The sequence below is a fragment of the Mustela lutreola genome, chromosome 4, assembly GCF_030435805.1.
Source record: "Mustela lutreola isolate mMusLut2 chromosome 4, mMusLut2.pri, whole genome shotgun sequence".
NCBI lineage: Eukaryota > Metazoa > Chordata > Mammalia > Carnivora > Mustelidae > Mustela > Mustela lutreola.
Genome location: NC_081293.1, coordinates 147,836,987 through 147,847,145, shown reverse-complemented (window position 1 = coordinate 147,847,145; position 10,159 = coordinate 147,836,987).

Below are 10,159 nucleotides of genomic sequence, written 5' to 3'. Positions count from 1 at the left end.
TCCTTGCCTCCTGACTGAGAATACTTCTGTAGGAGTAGTAATGGTAGATCCAGGGTCTCTTCTTATTAGATCATGGTAAATATTCATCAGCAAACTTTTTATTTCTGACTTCTATTTTTACTTTACTCAACCTGCTTCATCTTTTTTAGGCAGGTTTCCTTCAAGTATATTAATATCATTGCTGAGACCCTATTCCAACCGTTTTATTTCTGCCTTTTTTCAGTTTATTGGACTATAATTTACAAAATTGTAATATGTTTAAAGCATACATGTTTTTATTTGGTATATGTATACATCATAAAAGGCTTCCCACTATTGAGATAAAGAAAGACTAATACCACAGCTAAGTTATACTCTCTTTGCAAATTTTAACACAGTACAACACAGTGTTACTAGCTATCGTCATGGTGTTATGCATCTGATCTTCAAGTCTTACTCCTCTTATACCTGAAAGTTTGTACCCTTTACCAACTTCTTCCTATTTCCCCCACCAAACCCTCATTGCCCATCCAGGCCCCAGAACCACCAAACTCTGTTTCTGAGTTTGACTCTTCTATTTTTTTTTTTTTTTAAGATTCCATGTATATGTGATGCTATGCATTATTAGTTTTTCTTTGTCTGACATTTAGTATAATTCCCTTCTGATTGATCCATGTCATTGCAAATGGTGATTTCCTTCTTTTCTAAGGTTAAGTAACATTTGATTGTATATAAATGAATAGCTAGATATCAAATTTTCTTCATCTGTTCTTCTGTTGACAGAGACTGAGGTCTCTGAGGTTTCTTGGCTGTTGTGAATAATGCTCTAATGAATATATGGGTACAGATATCTCTTTGAGATAATGATTTCATTTCTCTTGATTATAGACCCAGAAGTGGGATTGCTGAGTCATATGGTAGTTCTATTTTTAATTTTTTGAGGAACTTCATTACTGTTTTCCATAGTGGCTGTACCAGTTTATGTTCCCATCAACAGAGTACAGGGGTTTCTTTTCTCCACATTTTTGGTAGCACATGTCTTTTTGATAATAGACATCCTAAAAAGTATTGAGGTGGTATCTCATTGTGGTTTTGATTTGCATTTCCTTGATGATTAGTGATGTTGAGTACTTTTTCATGTACCTGTTGGCTATTTATATGCCTTCTTTATAAAAAGTCTATGCTGGTCCTTTTCTTATTTTTATATTGGGTTATTTGTGTTTTTGTCATTTTGTTGTATGAGTTCCTTGTATATTTTAGATGATATTACTTCCTTATCACAATATGATTTACAAATATTTTCTTTCATTCTATAGGTTACCTTCTCATTTTGTTGATGGGTTTTTTGCTGTGCAGAAGCTTTTAAGTTTGAGGTAGTCCGATTTGTTTATTTTAGTAGCTTCTGGTGTCAATTAAAAAAAAAAATTGCCAAGACCAATGTCAAAGGGCTTATCCCCTCCTGATTTTGTGTTTTAATTGTTGGTTGCTTTGTTTGGTCAAAGTATATTTTATTTAAAGTTGGATCCTGTGTATAGCTGATCTCATTCTTCATGTTTTACTTAACCAGCTTTATTTTAGGCTTAGGAGGTGTTTGAGATAAATGGAAATATTAAATACATTTTTAAAAAGCTCACGTGCTAGATCTGTTTACTAGGTTATGGATACTAAAAGCATTTGGTTAAAAAGGGTTTCTGAATCTAATCTGGGTCCAGTGGGGAAGAATGGTGAGATGGATTAGCGATGAGACCATGAATTCAAGGGGGGCTGATAACTATATATGAACCTCATATTTGCCATATCAGAACTACAGTAATAATGGGAAGAGATGAACAGTGTGCACATATCACGTCTCCAGATAATGGTGGTATTATTAGTCACTATAACTGTCTTCTCAGAAAGGGGAGAGACAGTATAATTTTAGAGCAGAAAGGGCCTTATTGGCATTACTCAGTATTATTCAGAACATTTTTCATCCCTGACTGATCAATAAATGCTAAAAGATGAGCTGACTAAATACATTTTCTTTAGAAGAACAAATCATATTTAACTTACCACATTTAATTATATGCTTGCTGAAGAAATATAGAACGAATGTTCCTTCTTTTATAACTCCAGAGATAAAGTCAGAGCCAAAAAGGAACTCAGTACTTACAAGGTCAATACTAGTTGGTATGCTTCCAAAATTGTTCTCAACATTAGTGTACACGAAAAAAGTTTTGACATTTCATTGAGCAAAAATACACAAGCTGCTCTCTTGGGAGCCAATAGTCCTTGACTAGGAAAAAATATTCAAGAGTAGAATGATCTGTAGTCAGCTCCCCTGCTAACACAAGTTCTAGAGATAAGGGATATGACAGAATATCACCAGTAGGAGTGTGTTTCTTGAGGCCCATCAGCTGGAGCACCTTATACAGGGCAAGCTTCTACTTCTAATGGTGGAAATGATGTGGAGTAAGTGGTCAAGATATTTGACCCACTCTCTGTAAAAATGTCTTGATAGGGGGTTATAAGAAATGTTATTTTGTGGTGGGAACTAAAACAGTGTCAATACAAGTTCTTATGCTTCTAAAGATGTTCTCAAGATCAATGTATAAGAAGGGAACCTTCAGTATTTCTTTGAGCAAAAACATATATACTTCTTCAGGTATTTGATTGTCCTTGACTAGGGAAAAAAATTTCTGGGGAAGAATTGTTTATTTACTTAGGAATCTCTTGTTTCCAGCAATTCTAGAGATAATTTAATGTGAGCAGATAGAGGATCAAGTAATCACTGGCTATAGTTACCACCTTCAGACATTTAAAGTTCATTACCCTGACACACCCTGTGAAGTGTGAAGGAACACAACCTCTCAGATTTTCCTGCAGTTTCTTATTTGTGTTTATAGCAAATCACATTCTTAGTAGTTAGTGTTTGTGAACTGGCCTCCTGGTGAGGCTGCCTAAAAGGAGGAAACCTAAAGCTTTAAAACCAAATGACAGAAGCCTCAGGTTATATTATCTCTCCAGCTCTCTTTGTTCATAACATCTGAATCCAGTCTGGTTTGGGGTCTGGAATTGTTCTAGGATGTAGTGAGCTTCACTGAGTCACTAAATCTATTATAAAACTGATTCCTCCCAAATCTGTATTTGGAACTGTTCATTCAACCAACATTTATTTAACGTATACTTTACGCTAAGCAATGCTTTTAATGTGGTAGACACATTTTTTAAAAGAAAAGACACAAGGAGATAATTGTTAGTACATTGGACAGACACATCAGGAAACAATTATAATAAAACTATTTAACTGGGTTCAAAATTCTGAGGAAATAAAGAGTAAATATGTTGGGCAAGTTTCCAGTGGAGAGGTGATGTAAATGCTGGATCTTGAACATGGGCTGGAGTTTTTTCATCCAAGAAGGTGTAAGGTGCAAATATATCAAACAGCCTGGAGCATTTAGTGATGTAGAAAACAAGAGTGGGGTCAATGTACATTGGAAGCAAGATTTGTGGGTTGGGAGGGGGATAGTTGGAGAGGAACAGGGGGAGGAAAGGGAGATTCAGATCATGTTGTGAAGGCTCTGAATTCCATGGTGAGTTTGGGATGTTATTTTATTGGCAGAAAGGGAGCCACTAAAGTTCTGAAGCAGAGAAATACTATGATCAAACCTCTTCTTCAGAAATAACCCTCAGATTTACATGGAAAGTAAGCTTGAGGTGGGGAAAGCCTGAACAAGAAAGATGGGTTAGGAGGCCGTTTCAGTATCCCTGTGTGACTTCATGGAAATATGGTAATTGGCTCTTAGAATCCTGCAGGGCCTGGTAACAAAGAAGAAGAAGACACATTCTTATATTCATTCAGAATTAATCATAGAACTCTTATTCTGTGCCAGACACTGTTGTAGATGCTTAGGATACTGAGGTAAAAAGATAAAGCCCCTGTTCTCACCAAGTTTCATTCTAGTGTGTGAAAGAGAAATAAATAAGTCCAGTAATTACATTCTCAAATTATGCAATGTGATGTTAAGTGCTATGAAGAAAAATAAAACACATTGTGGAAATGATGTCACATGACCTCTGAGCTTGAAGCTTTTACTTTTAGCCCAAGAAACACTCTCTTAGATCGCCAGGTAAAGAAGCCAGTTTAGCAGATAGGAGGATCAGGGGAAATGGAGATCCCAGGCACCTAGCTGATAGCCAGCATTGTCTGATGGAGTAAAGAACATTCTCTGAAAGCTGCCTCATTAGTGAGCTCAGAAGAAATCACTAGAAGAACTGCCCAACTAACCCAAAGAGTCATGAGAAATCACAGATCCTCTGTTACTTCTAGCCACTAACTTTTGGGGCAGTTTTAATACACAGGAGTAGATAACAGAAACAAGGAAGAATAAGAGAGAGTTATCATTCAAGAATGATTTCTGCATCACTGACATAAAATAATGAGCTGGCTTCATGGTGCCATTGGCTAAGAGAGTCAGAACTTGAAAAAAAGGAAATTCAGAATTGCCCCAGGATGGAAATTCTTTGGCCATTCCAGATGAGGGCAAAATTTAATATTTTTTTGGCATTAACTTTGAAAGCCAGATTTAAGGAGAACCTATTTTTTTTTCTTTTAAAAACTTGAAAAAGTAAATTCCTTAATGAGATATTTCATCAGTTTGGATGTGTTTTTAATTAAAGAGTGTTAATATGATGAACTGTAACTGTTCATCATATCTTTTCAGGTTTTGTTCTGATTATTTACATAGGACAGAGGGAAAGTGAGGAGAACAACAGGGCTCCAGAAATGGGTAGAAATAAGTAGGGATACTAATACTAAGAGAAGAAAAGATGGAAACAGAAGCCCCTAGGGAGAAGACAAAGTTTTCCTTTGTTAACTTCTATGCACTTTTATAAAAGGCAGTTGACCACAGAATAGTGTTTTGTCATCCAGTCTGTTTTGCATGATTGATGATTTTTTTTTTTAGAAAGATTGAATTTTGAGAGTGCCTGGGTGGCTCAGTTGTTAAGTGTCTGCCTTCAGCTCAGTTCATGATCCTGGGGGTCCTGGGCTCCCTACTCAGCGGGAAGCCTGCTTCTCTCTCTCCCACTCCCTCTGCTTGTGTTCTCTCTCTCACTGTCTCTGTCTGTGTCAAATAAATAAAATCTTTAAAAAAAGAAAAGATCGAATTTTTATAAAATAGCCTTTATTCTTATGAAGTATATTAATCCTACAGTTACTATCATGTATTTTGTAAATGAGAAGAACCTTTGTGTTTTTCTGGGTTACAGTATACCATATTGGTTAATAAATAAGTAATAAACAGTCTTTGCTAAATATCTTAATTTTTTCTCCAGAAGTTTTAATCTAATTGATATTAGTTGTAATGTAGTTGTAGTCATTGATTATAGATACCAGTAAGGATATTTCATCCTTTTATTGGCAACAGAATTCAAAGAAATGGCTTATAATAGATTAATAGATCATCTTTGTTAAGTCCCATTAGTCTGGAAATTGCTGCTCAGTGTTCTTGCTATACACATTTCCTCAATCTCCATGAGATACAGTACAGAAAGAGGTCATTTTTATATGCTTTTTTATAGATCATTTATAGATCATTTTTAATATGCTTTTATTATGAGAACATTTGTGTTTCAAGAAGAGAAAAAAGTAACTTTAGCTTACCCATCTACCCTGTGTGAAATGTACCTAACGTGGGCTGGGTATTGATTTTAATGTTCAAGGTGCACAGTTTATACTATAGTTTGACCACCTGACCTAACAAACAAAATCAAGATCAATCTAAAACTTTTATGCAGCCCCCCTCTTCCAAACTAAATTTATATGGGAACTCTTCCAAAAAGGGGAAAATTAAAAAAAAAATTGAGGGGAAATAATGAAATAATTAAATCTGTTGATTAGTGCTCTCGACTAAATATTGTGTCCCCCAAAATTCATATGTTGAAGTCCTAATTTTCAGTGTGATGGTATTAGGAGATAGGGCCTTTGGAAGGTAATTAAGTCATGAGTGGGAATAGTACCCTTATAAGAAGTGTCGGTGGAGTGTTTTCTTCCATTCTCTCTCCCATGATGCCATGTGAGGACACAATGAGAAGATGGCTATCTGCAAGAGTTAGAGGGCCTTCACCGAAAGCCCAACCATGCTGACACTCTGGTCTTGAACTTCTAGCTTCCAAAAGTCTGAGAAATAAATGTCTATTGTTTAAGCCACACAGGCTACACTGTATTATAGCAGCCCAAACTAAGACAATAAGATTTTCAAATAGGAGGAAGCAATGACATAACCTCAGTTTTTAAAAATTGCTTTTAACATATACATTTAAGCCATGGAATTCTCAGTAGCAAACTATTAACCTTGTCAGAAGAGTTCTTTTAACACCTGTTGAATAAATACTAAAAGGAATGTGAATTTCTGTTTTCCTCACAAAGGACAAATGAAATACTCTGGTATAAAGAAGAAGCTACATTTCTTGGCACAAATGGACACAAGAGTGTCTGCATTATAGCCTAACATAATTGGCCTTATTTCATAATTATTTATGCCCATGTAAGTCTTCCTTATGAGGTCATAAGTCCTCTAAAAGCAAGGATTATTTTTTCCTCATTTTTATATATCTGACATTACCTAGTACAGAACCACATACAAATAATGAGATGAATGAATAAGCTGAAGTCATGCATTTTGCTTCTCAGGTCTTAGCTCATAGCACTTGTAAGAGTTAGAATTATTGTTAGTAAATGTGAGGTTTGCTACTTAATGCCTAAGCCCCCAGTAGACTGGGAGCTTTGTTAGGGCATGGACAGTGTTTATTTAGTTCATCACTTTATTTCTAGGACAAGCATCTGCTGGAGTATGGTGGCTTCCCAGTAAGTATAAAATCTAGCATGACTGAATGTACAAATGAATAAAGAAACACAGCTTCAGTGTGCCATCTATCTCAGAGAAGGAGGACCTCCACAATGCCTCCTCTCTGTAGATACTAAATCTCATTTTATAGCCTTTCTTTCATAGTGGCAGTTCTAGAAATGTCTGAGGATTCTACTGTTCCATAGTCTTTCAGGACTGTAGAGTAGAGTTGCCTGATAAAAATACAGGGTACACAGTAAAGCTGGATTTTCAGCAAAACAATGAGTAAGTATACTAGGAAATGTAGTTATGTTCCACTTAAATACAAAATATTAGTTATTTATTGGAAATTGAAATATCACTAAGTATACTGTATTTTTATTTGCTGAAGGTGGTAACTCTAGTGTAAAGCCACTTCCTATATACAACTAAGAAGGCTGTATCTGGTCTGGAAGTTCATCTCCAAGGTCAGGGCTCTATTCCTGCTTGAGAGTTTTGCTTCCTCAGGGAGGGAGAGCCTTAGAGAGCCAAATACTACCTTTCTACCTGGCTCTTTTTCTTGCAGAGAGCTTATTTGCATGGCTTTTTTTTTTCTTCGGCATATTTTGTCTCATTAAATATTATCACATAAAGTCATTCTTACTGAGGTATAAATGACAGATAAGTTTAATGTGTTATTTCCATCAGGGACATTTATACTATCCATAGGTACCATAAACATGATTAATAAAAAATCAATTTCAAATTGTGGAATTTTAAGATTTCTCTGAGTTGTTTTTGGAGGTGGTTTTAGAAGTAGAAATTGTTTTGTTCTCTTGAAATTAAACATTTGGTGTCTGACTATTATAGCCTCTTTTTAAGTAAGTGCACATAAATCTGAGGTTCAGGCTTCAGAATCTGGAAGGGGGAGGGTTATCAGGGAGAAGGGATTACTCGAAATTATTCAAATCTCTTTATCCCATGATCACAGAGCAAAACATACTGTATAACTTAAAAAGAAACAACTTCATGGAGTGCCTTCCCTTTGTTAGTGTTTCTTTGGCTAAGTATTCTCACATGTCATTCTTAGAAAAAGTTCTGTGAGGTAGACTGTATTATGTCCAGGTTTTAGATGGAGCAACTGAAGTTCAGAGAGGTTAAGTGACTTGCCCCGAGTCAGAGAGATGGTAAATGGCAGAGCTGTGATTCAAACTAAGGGTTTTTTGACTTTGAGGCCAGTGATCTTTCTGTTTTGCCACGGTGACCACCCACCCCCACAGCCCCCTCTTGGGAAGCCCCAGGATCCCCCTGAAGCTGTTTGGGGTATGGACCTAGGGTGTGGTTGTTGGGTAATAAATGCCCCGTGGTTAAATGACTTTTGCTTGCAAAGTTTTGGGAAAAAAAAAAAAGCAATAATGCCAGATTACTTCAGTGTCAGAGATGGGAAAATGATTCAGAATCATATGCTATGAGGCAACAAAATTTGGTTGGAAGTTTTTCTTTTTAAGAAGTTAAATTGCTCTTTATTCCTGAATAAAGCAATGGTGGAGGATAAACCGATCATGATACCACCATTGAGATCCATTTTCAAGGCGATTGGGCAGTTAAAAATGTTTGGAGAAGTGAAGCAAGATTGTGATGTAAGGGAACTTCGTCTTTGGTGCCCTCTCACTGACCCTCTAAGGCAGCTTTGTTCTCCTTTCCTTAGTTCTACAGAGCCTAACAGTTTAGAAAGAATCTGGAAAATTGCTCTACTGTCATGTTAGCTTATGAATACTCAAAATGGAAACTCTCCTTAGGATATGAGAACTTTAATAGGGATATATGAAAAAGAAACAAGGAGTTGAATTTCTAAATGGTAGCATCCTTGTAGGTCAGTAAATGGGGAGTGGGGGTGTTTTGAAGTTGGAAAATGACTGGAACTTTGCTTCCTATGCAGTACCAGAGAAGAGTGAGTATGAATTAAAAATAGATACTTTATGTTAACTATTGGTTAGTGTTATTTAATTAGTAAGTTGAGGGCAGGACCCCCATGACTTAAAAGTTGTAGAAATATGGTGAAAATCAACAGCAAATTTTAAAATATGGACTTAAATGCTATGGAAACTTGATGAGTATTGGGATCAGCATTTGGTCTGTGGGAAAGAAAAATAAGACATAATCCCATATAAAGTGGGAATTAAGGGATTTGGTTTGATATCCTTCATCTTTATGAAATAAGAAATAAGAAAAGATAAAAATGAATAGGATTTGGTACAGAAAGAATCAATGATGAATTTTAATGTTGGATTTTTTTTAAAAAAGATTTTATTTATTTATTTGAAAGACAGAGATCACAAGTAGGCAGAGAGACAGGCAGAGGGAGAGGAAGGGAAGCAGGCTCCCTGCTGAGCAGAGAGCCCGGTGTAGTGGGGCTCAATCCCAGGACCCTGGGACCATGACCTGAGCTAAAGGCAGAGGCTTTAACCCACTGAGCCACCCAGATGCCCCAATGTTGGATTTCTTAATGGAAAATTATTTGGAGATACTGGAATTTGCTACTGTAGACTTAATTGCTAGACTAGGAGGTGGTATGATACAGCACAAACAACCTGGTTTTGGAGTCAGACAGAGCTGGATCTTGTTCTGATCTATGTCAATTTCTTACTCTTTTTTAAACCTCAATTTCCTCCTCTATAAAATGAGAACAATAATATGGAATAGAGTTATTTTAAGAATATTCTGAAAACTAATGAGATGTTATGTGTAAGATACCTAGCAAATTTATATAAGACTTCAGTGATATTCTTATATTTCTCTTTTATTTTAATAAATAATACACATAATTATGCATAGATATAATAAACTGGCTATAGTTCCTAGATCAAAGCCATGCTTTCTAGCAATGAAATAACAGTAAGAAGGCTTAGAAATCAAGAGCAATGTTCACGTAAAGTTAGATGTGTCCAGTTGGTGTTTTTATCTTAATTTGTGTCCAGTGGGGTTTTTAATCTTAATTTGATCACAATGTGCTTTCACACTGAGTTAGAAAATAGGCATGTCAATAGGCATATTCCTCCTAAGTTCTTCAGAAGAATAAATTCCTTGGACCTTAAGTCAATAATGAGTAGACCAAGCTGTTTATATTCAAACGTCATAAGCATGCTTTTATTGTGGAATTCATTAAATATTAAAAGTAATGATGATAACCTATTCTGGAACTGGCAAATCACTTTTGGAATTTGAAACTTTGCCAAGGACTTGATACTTAAACTTATGCAAATGCAAATAAAAGGGAAAGGGCAGGGAGAAGATGCTGCATGTGTTATAATAGATCAGGAGTACATGGCAAGGACTCCTGTGTGGTTCAGTTGGTTAAGCCATCTGCCTTTGGC